Raw genomic sequence first — 16,858 nt, forward strand, 5'->3', positions numbered from 1 at the left:
GTCATATTGATCGAACAAAACTTCGTTTTGATTATAGTAAATTATTACAAATTCATTGATTTATTACATAGACCTTTGCTTTGTTTTTAATACTACCGTAGGCCTGCCGAGCAGATGTAATCATCAAACTCATTAAACCAAAGTGTTAAAAAATAAAGGATTTAAAAAAAATAAAAAAGTTATGTGCTGGCCAAGCTTTCAGGGATTGGATGGGCCATAACGATGCCCCATCACAATCCCCTAGTTCTCTTCCGGGCTCTCGGGGGTCCCGGCCAATACACACTTCCTTCCCTGTCCATCCATGTAACCCCGGAGGGCCAGTCACCATGTAAAAGCAAAGAGCTAAGGGAGGAACAGGGCGGCACCCTAAGCCCTGATCCTCCGAGTGGACCACATGCCCTGAACCTGTACGAAGGTGCCAACCTGGAACTCGCGGACAGTACCAGCAGCAGTGCTTACCGATTAAGCTAAGGTACTGTTGGTATTTTACGACGGGAAATTAAACATCTTATAATGACTGAATAGAACGCGTGTGGTGAAAAGCAAAAATGACACCGACGGGATTCGATCCCGGACTCCGCTATTTGTGGACGACGGCTCTAACCACTCGGCCACCAGGCTTCCTTAGAATTCTCCTCAAAAACAATTTGTCTTAATATTATAGGCGGAGAAACCTGGAACATTGCTGTGTGCATCTGTTTGGCTTCATGGAACAGAATTGAAGTCGGCAGTAATGAGTTTACTGTTTTCATTTGTTTGGACAATTGTATACGGCAGCCTCGTTAGTAGTAGGCCTGCACATGCGCTAAACATACTTATCGTTACGCAACAATGAACACTATTATTATGTATAGGCTATTTTGAATTTTTGGCGGTGTGGGGGGGGGGGGTTCAGGCCCATTAGATTTCTATATCCGATCTTATCATGTTTGTAATTTTTAGCCTATTCTGTGTGTGTCAGAGCAGGGGGGGGGGGGTCCAGCTGGCTGGGGGGTGGGGTTCGAACCCCCGTGGATCCGCGCCTGACTTCTACTGTTTGTATTTGGACAGATACAGATTATCAACTCCATCACTACTATTTCAACTAAGTTCGGATGTTTTGAAGGGAAAAAAAGGAAACGATAATTTCTGTTTACAGATTTGTTTGGTAACAATGTTAATCAGGCTTAATCCTATGCCTATTCTGTTCGCTGTTCCCAACAGTCCTTCACCAGGCTGTAATCAATCATTATTTTCCTGAAAAATAAAGTAAACATTACGTTCTCGTACTTAATTCTAAAATAAATAAATAAATAAATAAAAATACACGAAAACAACATTACACAAGAACACCACATTACACCAGGGGAGCTGTTCGCGATACCGATGTGCCTGCTTTATGATAGCGCTTCGTACGTACCCCCGCCCTGCAAACAGGGCCTAGGGCGCTGGGCCGGGAAGGGCTAGGCTTATGAGCTTCACAGAGTCTTGTAAAGGAAGTAGGGATGGCATTCTGGGTAAGTTACCATGCCCTATATATAAAGACATAATTAAAGCTGCTGTAGCTTTTAAAGGGTACAGGCTGGTCTGGTTCCCTGACCCCATTGACTTGACGGTGGGGCCGGGAAACAGTCTACAATCTCTGCCAAAATGATTGGGACACTTCCTGAGCCTAGCAACAGTCACCCACTCCGGCCCTGCTCCCCCGGTCAATGTTGTTCTCTCCAGCTGATGGAGCACACGTCGCGCAATGACAGACAACATTGAACGGGGGCGGGGGAGGGTGGGGGCCCAGTGTTTGCAATATGCATTTGATGTTTCCCTTTTCATTCGATGTTTCGTTAAGAGTCAAAGTCTGGTTACAAGACCGCGAAAGTCTGACTATTTTGCCTTAAGTCAGTGTATGAGACGTCAGGGGATCGCGTAAAGTGATTAGAGCCAGACCTAAACGGTAAAAACCGGAATTGTGGGTAATTCTGTAAGCATACGCAATGCGTTCATCATTGTTTGGGCAGTACCCCCAGCTGTGCCCGTGCTACCCGTAGTGTTATGTGCATCATCTATGCATTGAGGAGTGCATGACACATGGTCTGAGCTCCAAGGCCGATGTGCACCTGTCCCGTTTAATGATCCAGTTACCTGATAATTTGTTAGCATTAGCTGAATGTAAAAGTGGGCAAAGTTAGATGTTTATGAAAAAAATCAAATTGTAAGGCGTTAACCTTGCATTTTTTTTAGCAAAATCGGGAAAAATCAGATGTTTCTGGAAAATTGCAGATTGTATGGGGTTAGATGTTTATGAAACATTTCAAATTGTAAGGGGTGAACATTGCATACTTTAGCGAAATTTGGCAAAATCAGATGTTTCCGAAAAATTTCAGATGTAAGGGATTAAACCTTGCTTTTTTAGTGAAATTTTGCAAAGTTAGATGTTACGAAAATTTTCAAATTGAAAGGGGTTAACCTCGCATATTTTTAAAGCGAATATGGGAAAAAATCAAATGTTTCTGGAAAATTGCAGATTGTAAGGGGTTAACCTTGCTTTTTGAATAAGATTGGGAAAAATTAGATGTTCATGAAAAAAAATTCAATTTGTAAGGGGTTTAACCTTGCATATTTTTTTTGGCAAAATTTGGCAAAAAGAAATGTTTATGAAAAATTTAAATTGTAAGAGATGTACCTTGTATTTTTAGTAAAATTTGGCAAAATCAGATTTGTATGAAAAATCTAAAATGGTAAGGGGTTAACCTTGCTTTTTTAGCAAAATTAGATGCTTCTAAAAAATCCAGATGTAAAGATTCCGCAAAAACAGCTGTTGAAAAAGAGCCCAATGTTGAACTTTACTGAGTCTGAGGTCTATCGAGGGGACGATCCTTATTTCAACTCCCGGAGATTCGCTGACAGTCTCTATTTTTCTTTTTAAGAATGTCGAAATAGCTGAAGAGGGAGGTGAGAATCTATATGTGCCCAGATACAAAGAGTAGAAATCTACGCGTCTGCCTTTTGAAAATACACAATTGCGGTGTTCATAGTTGCGTAATGATCCGCCCAGCACACGACTGTTTTGCACATTAGGCTGTGTTATGCAGCTTCCTAACAAACCAAACACACTGGGCTCATTATATCGATCTTGTTTTTACCCATTAAGGTAAAGCAAATGGACCCAGTAATCTTCCTGGCGCGTTTGCTCACCTATATAGACAACTTTTCTCAGTTTAAGGACAATTCTAAGGTAACGAAATGGCCGAGTGATTACGATTTGTCGTCCACGGTTAGCGGGGTCCGAGTTCGAATCCCGCTGGTGTCTTTTTGGTTTTTAACGTATGAGTTCAATCATTTACTATAAGAGATTTAATTTCCCGTCGTCAAGTACCAACAGTACCTTAGCTTAATCGATAAGCACTGCTGCTGGTACTGTCCGCGAGTTCCAGGTTGGCGCCTTCGTACAGGTTCAGGGCATGTGGTCCACTCGGAGGATCAGGGCTTAGGGGCCGCCCTGTTCCTCCCTTAGCTCTCTGCTTTTACATGGTGCCTGGCCCTCCGGGGTTATATGGATGGATAGGGAAGGAAGTGTGTATTGGTCGGGGACGCCGAGACCCCGGAAGAGAACTAAAGGGATCGGCTGGGGCATTGTTATGGCTCAGACCGATCCCTGAAAGCTTGACTAGCACATAACTTTTTGATTTTTTTACCCTCTATCTTTTATACTTAGGTTTAGTTTGATATTTACAGCTGCTCGGCAGGTCTACGGGTAGTATCAAAATTGAAACAAAGGTGTATGTCACAAATCAATGAATATTTCATAATTGACCATAATCAAAACGGAGTTTCGTTTGATCAATTTGACTATCATTATATAATGACGCGATTGCCAATTGACGTAAGAAACGCCATAAACTATACCGGGAAAGAATAAAGATGTACATTGTAATATAAATATTATTTATACATCTTTCAAATAACGTGTATTTAATTGTGAGCATTCCAAACAATACAGTTATTTGCAATAGTAATAGAATGGTATATGATAGCACGATCAATGCGTCTCTATTTAATTTAAAAAAAATATAATTTAGGTCTCTATGTGTGAAATATTCTTTGATTGACTATGAGCATTCCATACGAATGAGTCAATTCGCAAAATATAGCAACAACAAAAGAGAAAGGAAAAAGAGAAAAATTCCTTTACCCTAAAAACTGGAAAAATAATTTGTTTTAAAAAAGTCAAATGGGACACTTCATGTATTGATTTAACAGTTTGCAAGGAGTTGGCCTTACATTTTTAGCAAAATTGGGGAAAATCAGATGTTTCTGGAAAATTGCAGCTTGTAAGGGGTTAACCTTGCATTTTTAGTAAAATTTAGATGTTTATGAAACATTTCAAATTGTAAGGGGTGAACCTTGCATTTTTTAGCGAAATTGGGCAAAATCAGATCTTTTTTGAAAATTTGAGATTGTAAGGGGTTAATCTTGCTTTTGTAGTAAAATTTGGCAAAATAAGGTGTATGAAAGATTTCAAATTGTCAGTGGTTAACCTTGTATTTTTTAGCAAAATAGGGCAAAATCAGGTGTTTATGGAAAATTTCAGATGGTAAGGGGTTAACTTTGCATTTTTAGCATAACTGGGCAATATCAGATTTATATGAAAAATCTCAAATTGTAAAGGGTGAATCTTGTATTTTTAGCGAAATTGGGCAAAATCAGATCTTTCTGAAAAATTTCAGATTGTAAGGGGTTAACCTTGCTTTTTTAGTGATATTTGGCAAAATAAGATGTGAAAGAAAAATTTCAAATTGTAAGGGGTTAACCTTTATTTTTTAGTAAAATTGGGCAAATTTAAATGTTTATGAACAATCTCGAATTGTAAGGGGTGAACCTTGCTTTTTTAGCAAAATAGCCTAGGGCAAAATCAGGTGTTTATGAAAAATGTCAGATTGTAAGGGGTTCACCTTGCATTTTTAGCAAAATTGGGCAAAATCAGATGTTTCTGAAAAAAATCCGATGTAAGGAATTAACCTTGCCAAATTAAGGCAAAATCAGAAGTTTCTAGATTGCAGATTGAAAGGGGTTAACCTTGCTTTTTTAGTAAAAATTGGCAAAGTTAGATGGCTATGAAAAAATGAAATTGTAAGGGGTTAACCTTGCATTTCCTTTTTTAGCAAAATATGACAATATCAGATGTTTTTGGAAAATTGCAGATTGTAAGGGGTGAACCTTGTATATTTAGCAAAATTTGTCAAAATCAGATTCGTATGAAAAATCTAAAATTGTAAGGGGTTAACCTTTTTTTTTAGCAAAATTCGGTGCATATTTTACGAAAATTGGGCAAAATCAGATGTTTCTGAAAAAATCCAGATGTAATGGATTAACCTTGCTTTGTTTTCTAAAATTGGGCAAAAAAAATTTCAAATTGCAATTAACACATTACATTCCATGGACCTATTTTGAGATAAAGCAGTCTTGCCCTTTACTATGTCTCCGTTACGTGAACTTGTAGTTGTAGATTAATATGAATTCATTACGATTAAATGAGCTACTATATTCTATGGCCCAACTATAACACCCGGGTTCAGTGTTCCTCACTGCACGGTCGTTGCTGGGGACCACCCCCCCCCCCTTGTCAGTTTTGTCGGCTAAAGCATGGTGCTTTCGGCAAAATAGAAAATGAAGAATGGAGAAGGAAGGGGAAAGGAAGAGGGAATAAGAAAAAATGTAAAAAGTAAACACCGCTGTCCAAAACCCCGCGTTCATAGCCCGTAAAAGCTGACAAGTAAAAGTAAATACTCTTGGTTCATTTTTATTCATACAAATACAAGTACATGCTTTAAAATGGGATGTGGAAGACCCTGGCCCCAGACCCAGGTAGAGGCACCCGAACATGTCAGCTGATGGATTGTTAATAAATAATTTTATTCTCAGACTGGGGGGGGGGGGGGGGGGGGGCTCGAAAATGTTACAGACACAAATAAAGGCACACATTTTTTTAATTCATTAAGATACCGCATATATACATAATATTGAGGGCGCAATTCAAAGGGTCCAGTTTTTTTTTAGCTGTTTCGGTGACCCACCGAAACAGCTGTTGTTTTCGTTAAGATTTTTTTTTTTTCTCTCTCCTTTTTCAGACTTTTTCTCCATAGGTTTAACACACGTTTCTTCTGGCAGTCCACTTTGCTACTTTTATTAATCCGATTGATTTCAGACTTGGTACATACTTAGACCACCACCCACAGATGGTGCTAGAATAAAATTTGTGATCGTGACGTCATCAGGTGTCAGGTTACGTCACATTAAAGATGCATTTTTCCCATATGTTTTGTACACGTTTTAAAACGCTCCAGTTTGGCATCTTCGTAAATCTGATCAACTTTAAACTTAATTCATACTTAGACCACCACCCACAGATGGTCCTTGAAGAAATTCGTGATCGTGACGTCATCAGGTGTTACGTTACTTCACATTAAAGATGCACATTTTCCCCATAGGTTTTGTACACGATTGAAAACGCTCCACTTCGACACTTTCGTAAATTTGATCGAATTTATACTTAGTACACACTTAGACCACTACCCATAGATGGTCCTAGAAGAAATTCGTCATCGTGGCGTCATGAGGTGTCAGGTTAAATCACATTAAAGATGCATTGTTTCCCTATTGGTTTTGTACACGTTTTTCTTCAAACTGAACTTCGGAAGTACAAGTCTGATTGGGTTAAAACTTGGTATGCATATCCACATGGATGTGTTATAGAAGGAAATTGAAGTGACATCATCATCAAATGTCATGTGAAGTCCCTTAAAGGGGCATTTCATTCTTTTATAGGTCTATATCTATAGAAATAAAATGTTCGATTTGGTTGTAACTTGAGATGTACATATTATAATGTGCTGTTATAGATGACATTTATAGTGACGTCACTGATTGTACATCCCGTGCTCAGAGTATTCCAAATATCCGAAACAGCTTGTGTTTGTCCACAAACACATCTCTAGTTTTTATTTTATTTTTGAGGATCCGGGCACGTGCAAGTTGGATAAAAAAAATACTTTTTGCGAAAGGATGTAGACGCCCAACAAATAGGGGAAACAATTAGTTTTTGTTTCATAAACTAAATAAAGTGAAGGTACGTAGAGAAAAAAAAATTGTTTTAATCACGAGGACAGCAACTTCAAAACACCGATTTGAGATTTGAGGCTTTGCGATCGCTGCAATCATGGGCAAGGGCGGATCCAGAACACAATTTTTTAGGGGGGGGGGCAAAAAAATTTCCGTCACCCAAAAAAGTCGGTCCAAAAAATTACGGCGTGGGGTTCGGGTCCCGCTTAAGGGCCCCGAACAATTTTTGGATTCTAAATGCTCTGTGGTGCGATCTGAGGCAATTTCTGACCACTTTAACCAATTTTTTTGAGGAAAAGATGCCGGTGTACTCATTGCCTGCCTTTATGGCGTTGTCACATAAAAAAAAAATGGTTTCGTTTTTTTTTGGGGGGGGGGGGCATGGCCCCCTTTGGCCCCCCCCCCCCCCCATCCGCCCTTGATCATGGGCACGAATTATTGTATTATTTAATTGGAGGCAGAAAGTAACCTATTTGGTGAAGAGGTTTTCACAAGTATTTTTGATAAAAAAAATATGTTTGTGAGCCGCTTGTGCTTAGTATAACTTGTCACATTCGGACGAATACACAAGCATTTGAAGCCTAAAGTAGCAAATGTGTTATCCTTTGACATTTAATAATAAATTGTGAAGGACAGCGTAAACATGCCTAGTAAACAATGTACCTATACAGCATCGTTCTAAATTCTGACCACTAAAGCCCAGGCCATCCCGAGGTTTGCCAAAATTTAGCATTCGGTTGTTGTTGTTGTTGTTGAAAACTAGCGTACCAGTGCTTTTCTGGTTTAATGGTCCCAGAGAATATTCATCAAACATGTTTTTGGAGAGGGCGGGCCAAAGAGCGCCCTCCCCAAAACTCCCTATGGGCGCATACCGGTAAATAGTCCTAAACCCATCCGACCTCATATTATACCAGTACCGTCAAAATATTCTACAAGGTTAACCCCTTATAAATTGAATTTTTTTCATAAACATCTAATTTTTCCCAATCTTATTCAAAAAGCAAGGTTAACCCTCACAATCTGCAATTTTCCCAGAAACATTTCATTTTTTTTCCCATTTTCGCTTTAAAAATATGCGAGGTTAACCCCTTTCAATTTGAAATTTTTCATAACATCTAACTTCGCAAAATTTCACTAAAAAAGCAAGGTTAATCCCTTACATCTGAAAGTTTTCGGAAACATCTGATTTTGCCCAATTTCGATAAAAATATGCAATGATCACCCCTTACAATTTGAAATGTTTCATAAACATCTAACCCCATACATTCTGCAATTTTCCAGAAACATCAGATTTTTCCCGATTTTGCTAAAAATGCAAGGATAACCCCTTACAATTTGATTTCTTTTTTCATAAACATCTAATTTTGCCAATTTTACATCTGAAATTTTTCAGAAACATCTGATTTTGCCCAATTTTAGTAAAATATGCACCAAATTTTGCTTAAAAAGCAAGGTTAACCCCTTACAATGTGAATTTTTTGATAAACATCTAATTTTTCCCAATCTTATTAAAAAAGAAAGTTAACCCCTTACAGTCTGCAATTTTCCAGAAACATCAGATTTTTTTCCCCAATTTCGCTTAAAAAATGCAAGGTTAACCCCTTATAATTTGAAATTTTTCATAAACATCTAACTTTGCCCAATTTTACTCAAATGCAAGGCTAACCCCTTACAATTTGAAATTTTTCATCCCATCTGATTTTGCCCTATTTTGCTAAAAACAATGCAATCTTAATCCCTTACAATTTGATATTTTTCATAAACACCTAATTTTTACCAAATTTCACTAAAGAAAAATGTAAGGTTAATTCCTTACATCGGAATTTTTTTCAGAAACATCTGATTTCTGAGTTTGCTAATATATGCAAAGTTCACCCCTCACAATTTGAGATTTTTCATAAAAATCTAATTTTGCCCAATTTTGCTTAAAATGCAAAGTTAACTTCTTTCAATCTGCAATTTTCCAGAAACGTCTGAATTTTGCCCTAATTTGGCGAAGGTTAACCCCTTACAATGTTTTGATTTTGCATACAAATCTGATTTTTCCCAATTTTGCTAAAAATGCAAAGTGAACCCTTTACAATCTGAAATTTTTCATGAACACCTGGTTTTGCCGTATTTTGCTAAAAAAAGCAAAGTTAACCCCTAACAATTAAAAAAATTTCATGCACATTAAACTTTGCCCAATTTTACTTAGAACCAAGTTTAACCCCCTTATATCTGAATTTTTTCAGAAACATCTGATTTTGCCCAACATCTGATTTTGCTAAAAATGCAAGGTTCACCCCTTACAATTTGAGATTTTTCATAAAAATCTGATATTGCCCAGTTTTGCTAAAAATGTCAGGTTAACCCCTTTCAATCTGCAATTTTCCTGAAACATCTGATTTTGCCCTAATTGGGCAAAGGTTAACCTCTTACAATTTTTGATTTTTCATACAAATCTGATTTTTCCCAATTTTGCTAAAAATGCAAGGTGAAGCCCTTACAATCTGACATTTTTCATTCACATCTAATTTTGCCAAATATCACTTAAAAAGCAAGGTTAACCCCTTACAATTTAAGATTTTTCATAAACATCTTATTTCGCCAAATATCACTTAAAAAGCAAGGTTAACCCCTTACAATCTGAAATTTTCCAGAAAGATCTGATTTTGCCCAATTTCGCTGAAAAAACAAGGTTAACCCCTTACAATTTGAAATATTTCATTCAAATCTTTTTTCGCCAAATATCACTTAAAAAGCAAGGTTAACCCCTTACAATCTGAAATTTTCCAGAAAGATCTGATTTTGCCCAATTTCGCTAAAAATACAAGGTTCACCCCTTACAATTTGAGATTTTTCATGAACATCTAACTTTGCCAAATTTCACTAAAAAAGCAAGGATAATCCCTTACATCTAAAATTGTCCAAAAACATCTGATTTTGACAAATTTTGCTTAAATGTAAGGTTAACCCTTACAATTTGAAATTTTCCATAAACATCTGATTTTGCCCTATTTTGCTAAACAAAATGCAATCTTAACCCCTTACAATTTGAAATGTTTCATTAACATCTAATTTTTACCAAATTTCACTAAAGAAAAAAGTAAGGTTAATTCCTTACATCGAAATTTTTGTCAGAAACATCTGTTTTTGCCCGATTTTGCTTATATAATGCAAGGTTCACCCCTTTCAATTTGAGATTTTTCCTAAAAATCTCATTTTGCCCAATTTTGCTTAAAATGCAAGGTTAACACCTTTCAAACTGCAGTTTTCCAGAAACGTCTGATTTTGCCCTAATTGGGCAAAGGTTAACCCCTTACAATTTTTGATTTTTCATACAAATCTGATTTTTCCCAATTTTGCTAAAAATGCAAGGTGAACCCCTTACCATCAGACGTTTTTCATAAACACCTGGTTTTGCCCTATTTTGCTAAAAAATGCAAGGTTCACCCCTTACAATTTGAGATTGTTCAAAAACATTTAAATTCGCCCAATTTTACTAAAAAGCAAGGTTAACCCCTTACAATCTGAAATTTTCTAGAAAGATCTGATTTTGCCCAGTTTCGCTAAAAAATGCAAGGTTCACCCCTTACAATTTGAAATGTTTCATAAACATCTAAATTTTACTAAAAATGCAAGGTTAACTCCTTACAAGCTGCAATTTTCCAGAAACATCCGATTTTCCCCAATTTTGCTAAAATGTAAGGTTAACCCCTTGCAAACTGTTAAATCAATACATGAAGTGTCCCGTTTGACTTTTTTAAAACAAATTATTTTTCCAGTTTTTAGGGTAAAGGAATTTTCTCTTTTTCCTTTCTCTTTTGTTGTTGCTATATTTTGCGAATTAACTCATTCGAATGGAATGCTCATAGTCAATCAAAGAATATTTCACACATAGGGGCCTAAATTATATTTTTTTTAAAATTAAGTAGAGACGCATTGATCATGCTATCATATACCATTCTATTACTATTGCGAATTACTGTATTGTTTGGAATGCTCACAATTAAAGACACGTTCTTTGAAAGATGTATAAATAATATTTATATTACAATGTACATCTTTATTCTTTCCCGATATAATTTATGGCGTTCTTACATCAATTGGCAATCGCGTCATTATGATAGTCAAATTGATCAAACGAAACTCCGTTTTGATTATAGTCAATTATGAAATATTCATTGATTTATGACATACACCTTTGTTTCAATTTTGATACTACCCGTAGACCTGCCGAGCAGCTGTAGATATCAATTAAACTAAACTAAAGTATAAAAGATAGAGGGTTAAAAAATCAAAAAGTTATGTGCTAGTCAAGCTTTCAGGGATCGGTCTGAGCCATAACAATGCCCCAGCCGATCCCTTAGTTCTCTTCCGGGGTCTCGGCGTCCCCGACCAATACACACTTCCTTCCCTATCCATCCATATAACCCCGGAGGGCCAGGCACCATGTAAAAGCAGAGAGCTAAGGGAGGAACAGGGCGGCCCCTAAGCCCTGATCCTCCGAGTGGACCACATGCCCTGAACCTGTACGAAGGCGCCAACCTGGAACTCGCGGACAGTACCAGCAGCAGTGCTTACCGATTAAGCTAAGGTACTGTTGGTACTTGACGACGGGAAATTAAATCTCTTATAGTAAATGATTGAACTCATACGTTAAAAACCAAAAAGACACCAGCGGGATTCGAACCCGGGACCCCGCTAACCGTGGACGACGAATAGTAACCACTTGGCCATTTCGTTACCTTAGAATCGTCCTTAAACTGAGAACAGTTGTCTTTATAGGTGAGCAAACGCGCCAGGAAGATTACTGGGTCCATTTGCTTTACCTTAATGGGTAAAAACAAGATCGATATAATGAGCCCAGTGTGTTTGGTTTGTTAGGAAGCTAACACAGCCTAATGTGCAAAACAGTCGTGTGCTAGGCGGATCATTACGCAACAATGAACACCGCAATTGTGTAGTTTCAAAAGGCAGACGCGTAGATTTCTACTCTTTGTATCTGGGCACATATAGATTCTCACCTCCCTCTTCAGCTATTTCGACTTTCTTAAAAAGAAAAATAGAGACTGTCAGCGAATCTCCGGGAGTTGAAATAAGGATCGTCCCCTCGATAGACCTCAGACTCAGTAAAGTTCAACATTGGGCTCTCTTTCCCAGGTGAAAATTCCAGTTGAAACCAGTTACAATTTCAACTGGTTTTAACTGGGATTAACTGGGATTAACTGGTGTCCAACTGGTACCTGTTCGATTCAACTGGTTTCAACTGGTAGCTCAACTGGATTCAGCAGAACCAGTTGAAACCAGTTGAACTTACCAGTTACCAACTGGCAATTCTTGTCGTGCCAACAGGAACCAGTTGAAACCAGTTGAAAAAAGAGTTATCAACTGGCAATTCTTGTTGTGTCAACATGCAGCCAGTTGAAACCTGTTGAAGAAACCATGGCAATTCTTGTTGTGCCATATCAATTAACTGGAACCAGTTGAAACCAGTGTTAAGAAACCATGCAGTTATCAACTGGCAATTCTTGTGGTGTTAATAGGAACCAGTTGAAACCAGTTGAATTAGCAACCAAACTGGTCACGGTAGTGGTATCCAAGTGTCAACATGTTCTGGACCAGTTGAAACCAGTTAACGTACCAGTTGCAGAAACCAGTGTCAACAGGAAATTTAAAACCAACAGCTATAGGGCCCGGACCATCAACAATTGAAACCAGTTGATGGAACCATATAAATGAAAAAAGTTATTACCAGCTGTTAATTATTTGCCATTTGCTCAATTGTTATATATATTTTTTTGCTTTGCGGTAGATGGTCGATCATTAATTGTTTTTCAGTTTTTGCATGGAGCTTATAATTGAGAACTGAAGAGAATAATTTCAATGGGAAATTGACTTAAGATTTTCAGTAGAAAACCAGCCAACATGATTCAAGACTGCACATCATGTTTGTTGTGGTTGCGGTTCAATAATATGATGGACTCTCCCCCCCCCCCCCCCCAACCCGTGCAGCGATATACTGTATGGGAATGCATTGTACATGTACATTCCACACAACATATACTGTACATGTATCTTGCGCAAGGTCACTTCATGCCCTTTGACACACGTACTGAGCTAGTGGTCAGCACACAGCATATACTGTACATGTAAATATGACCTTGCCTCAACCAGAAAAACCGTTAGGCCACATTGCGCTAGCCTGCATGCAGTTCAGTTCTACTACTCATTCAAAATGGTTAAAGACGGAGCAGGCACAAATGTACATCGTCTTCTCGAAAAAACACTGATTACATGTATTGTATTCAGTTCCAAATCCGCGTCCAAAAGCATCACACATGTCTGTAAACATACAGCTTATTAGTCAGAGTTAATATTCCTGCAGCACCATGGTCTTTGCGGAATGGGAGATAGTTTGGACAGAACCTTTCGTTTCTGGAGCCCTGTTCTTTCAAACCTACAGTTTGTTGTAGGCCTTACTGGTAAGTTTGTACTGAATGTTTCAAATACCCAGCTTTTTTTTATTCGTATCCGTTGTACAGCATAGATTCTGTCACATTTGTACTACATTTTATGTTTGATATCATTATTTGCTTAACATGCTTATAAGCTTTGTTTGTGAACAGCTGGCCATGCTGGTGAGAAAATAAAGCTCATAGTCATATCCAAGTATTATACATTTTGTACATTTACTAGCACGACTAGTCCTACATAATACTCGAAGCAATCACAATGAGGAATATATGAGTTTGGACTCCTGGTTAATTCTGTCGTATTCCTATAAAATGCAAGAAACAGCACACCTTTAATAATTTCAGGAATCAGGAAAGTATTGCATAAAGCAAGGTAAATGAAATATTGGTGGTATTAGGATACAAATTAATTGCAGATCACAATTTCTTCGGCATTGCAGAAGTTAATCAGGTTACTTTTAATAATGTTAAGACTGAACATATTAAAAGCAAAATCCTGACAAAGTAGTGGTTTCTGAAAGTACAACTAGAGCTGTTTTATTCAGCCCAGACCATCTTTGTTCTTGAGGGTTTTTTGGAGGGTTTGCTTTTCTTACTTTTTAATTTGTTTTCGGTTTGTTCTCAATGACAGGGAGCCATGGACACAATGGAACAGTCAATCAATACGTGAGGAGAGGAGTTTTGCAACAGAGACGGGTGCGACAGTGACGGGAAAAGGCACAGGAGACACTGGAGAAGCGCGTATATATAGGAACAATCTGCAGCAAATTAAGTGACTCGGAGTGTAATTGTTATAACCATTTGAAGCACGCGAACTGGATATCAAAACAGTGACGTTATTTCTGCAAGGCTTCAGTGTTACAGCTTTGATGTTTTTCATCTTTGATTCGATAAAACTTGACCAGTACATGAAAGTTCTGTGCTTCCCAGGACCTGTTTCCCCAGGTCTATACATTTCTCCATTTTTTTGTCAATATTATGATGATCTGAGACTGAATGTTAATTGCCCTGGATTTATCAAGCCATTGAAGTTTCCTGTAAATTTACTCACCGAGATATTGAGACGAGTTTCATAATTTAAACGAATAGGCTAGCTTTACTGTTTTAGCGTGGATTGTGGCCTAATTATGAAACGAGAGGCATTAAACTCAAACCAAAACCTTCCCTCTTTTATCCTCAACATTCAAATTTACATGTAAGTTGAATTGTGGAAAATCATCTAGCCATCAAAAAAATCTTGTAAAAATCAAGTGTAAAATAACTTCCACCACCATCTTGATAGTTTTTCATGGTTCAAGACTTCTGCATCTATTTATTTGAAAAGCCAATTATAATATTTCATTGATTATGATGATACACATTTTGTAAATAGTGTCAAATATATACAACGTACAGTATTTGCCAAAACATTTTGCTCCCCTTTGTCTCATTTGTAATACTTGTTTCCGGATAATCACTCTTTATTATCAATTGCAAAATATGTATCTGGATATATTCAACAAACTACATGTATTCGCCCTTGAAGCAACCCACAGATCTCAGCCCGCCTGTTCAAGACCATTTCAACCCGCTAACGACAGTTTGATGCCAACTACAGACCAACTCAAAACGACTTAACAGTTCCAAACCAGTTGGCAACAGCTCATGTCATTTGTGAACCAGTTGGAAACCAGTTGGAAACCATGTACACCAGTTAAACCAGTTGGAAACCAGTTGAACCAGTTGGAAACTTCATACCAGTTATACCAGTTCATACCAGTTAACCAGTTGAAAACCAGTTACACCAGTTGCCCAGTTCATACCAGTTAAACTGATTTGGCACCAGTTGAAACCAGTTAGAAACCAGTTCAACCAGTGGCCCAGTTAGAACCAGTTACACCAGTTGCCCAGTTCATACCAGTTTGAAACCAGTTAGAAACCAGTTAAACCAGTTGCCCAGTTAGAAACCAGTTAAACCAGTTGCCCAGTTCATACCAGTTAAACCAGTTCAAAACCAGTTCATACCAGTTGAACCAGTTAATACCAGTTAAACCAGTTAAAACCAGTCACCAATTCCCAGTTCAACTGGGACCAGTTGAAACCAGTTCAACTGGTTTCAACTGGAATTTTCACCTGGGTTCAACAGCTGTTTTTGCGGAAACTTTACATCTGGATTTTTTAGAAGCATCTGATTTTGCCCAATATTAGTAAAATATGCTCCAAATTTTGCTTAAAAAGTAAGGTTAACCCCTTACCATTTTAGATTTTTCATACAAACCTGATTTTGCCAAATTTTACTAAATATACAAGGTACCTCTTTACAATTTAATTTTTTTTATAAACATTTCTTTTCGCCCAATGTTGCTAGAAATACAAGGTTAAGCCCTAATAATCTGCAATTTTCCAGAATTATCTGATTGTGTCCTATTTTGCAAAAAAAAATGCAAGGTTAACCCCTTACTATTTGAATTTTTTTAATGAGCATCTGTTTATTTGCATACGACGCGGCAGCCATTTTGATGCCTGGACTATATACCTACTTCCAGTGATGAGCCTAAGCGGTCAACATCAGAGCGGTGCCGCATGTTGATTAACCCTGTCAGGATAGGACCGGTCTTCTTACTAGCATGACGGGGAGGGGGGGGGGGGGGGAATCCTAATATCCATACGCGACCGTCGATTTTCCTAAAATGTAAACTGGAATATTGGTTAGCCGATAATCTATACTATGACGTCATTTTGTTAAGATGCGGTTAATTGTTGCCTATTTTGGGATGATCGAAAAAAGCATTTTTAGGGGCACAAATTATAAAGTTTTCCAATACTTTTAAATTTTGCGCAAACATTCTAATGGTCAGTATACGTCCAATGAAGAACAACATTGACACACAAAGTCACCGCCAGAGGGCGCTATATCTACTTTTGGAACAATGCCATACTTTTGGTGATTTCAACCCCAAATGGGCACTTATGAATTACTTATGGTACAGTATATAATTTTTTTTTTTATAAATTCTATACATTTTTAATGTAAGAACTGTATGACATAGCCTACTGTATAACTGTATAACATACCATAAAAGAAACCGCAAACAAAACCCCCAACAAAGAAACTTTGGAAACAGCTTAGGGGTGCACCCCTATTTTAAAAAGAAATCCAATAGACACCAGTGATAAATCCCCGTACTTCCGAATGCTTTTACAAATACTCCGAACTCTCAAAGGTGTTCAGGCTGCACAGACAAATGATGATCAACGTGTTATCTGTCATTTTCTCTTCAAGTTTTGGTGGGTTGACGATTTTGAGATATTCCCATCCAAAGAAG

At 37.7% G+C, this 16,858-nt stretch overlaps 1 long non-coding RNA gene across 1 annotated transcript; it reads left to right on the forward strand.

The window, feature by feature from the left end:
• The first annotated feature begins 13,172 nt into the window (after positions 1 to 13,172).
• LOC119736294 lies at positions 13,173 to 14,962 on the forward strand. Its single transcript, XR_005272303.1, has 2 exons — positions 13,173 to 13,562; positions 14,185 to 14,962. It is a non-coding gene; the product is annotated as an uncharacterized LOC119736294 (long non-coding RNA).
• The last annotated feature ends 1,896 nt before the right edge of the window (positions 14,963 to 16,858 follow it).

This window comes from Patiria miniata, unplaced genomic scaffold (genome assembly GCF_015706575.1).
Source record: "Patiria miniata isolate m_02_andy unplaced genomic scaffold, ASM1570657v1 HiC_scaffold_29, whole genome shotgun sequence".
Classification (NCBI taxonomy): Eukaryota; Metazoa; Echinodermata; class Asteroidea; order Valvatida; family Asterinidae; genus Patiria; species Patiria miniata.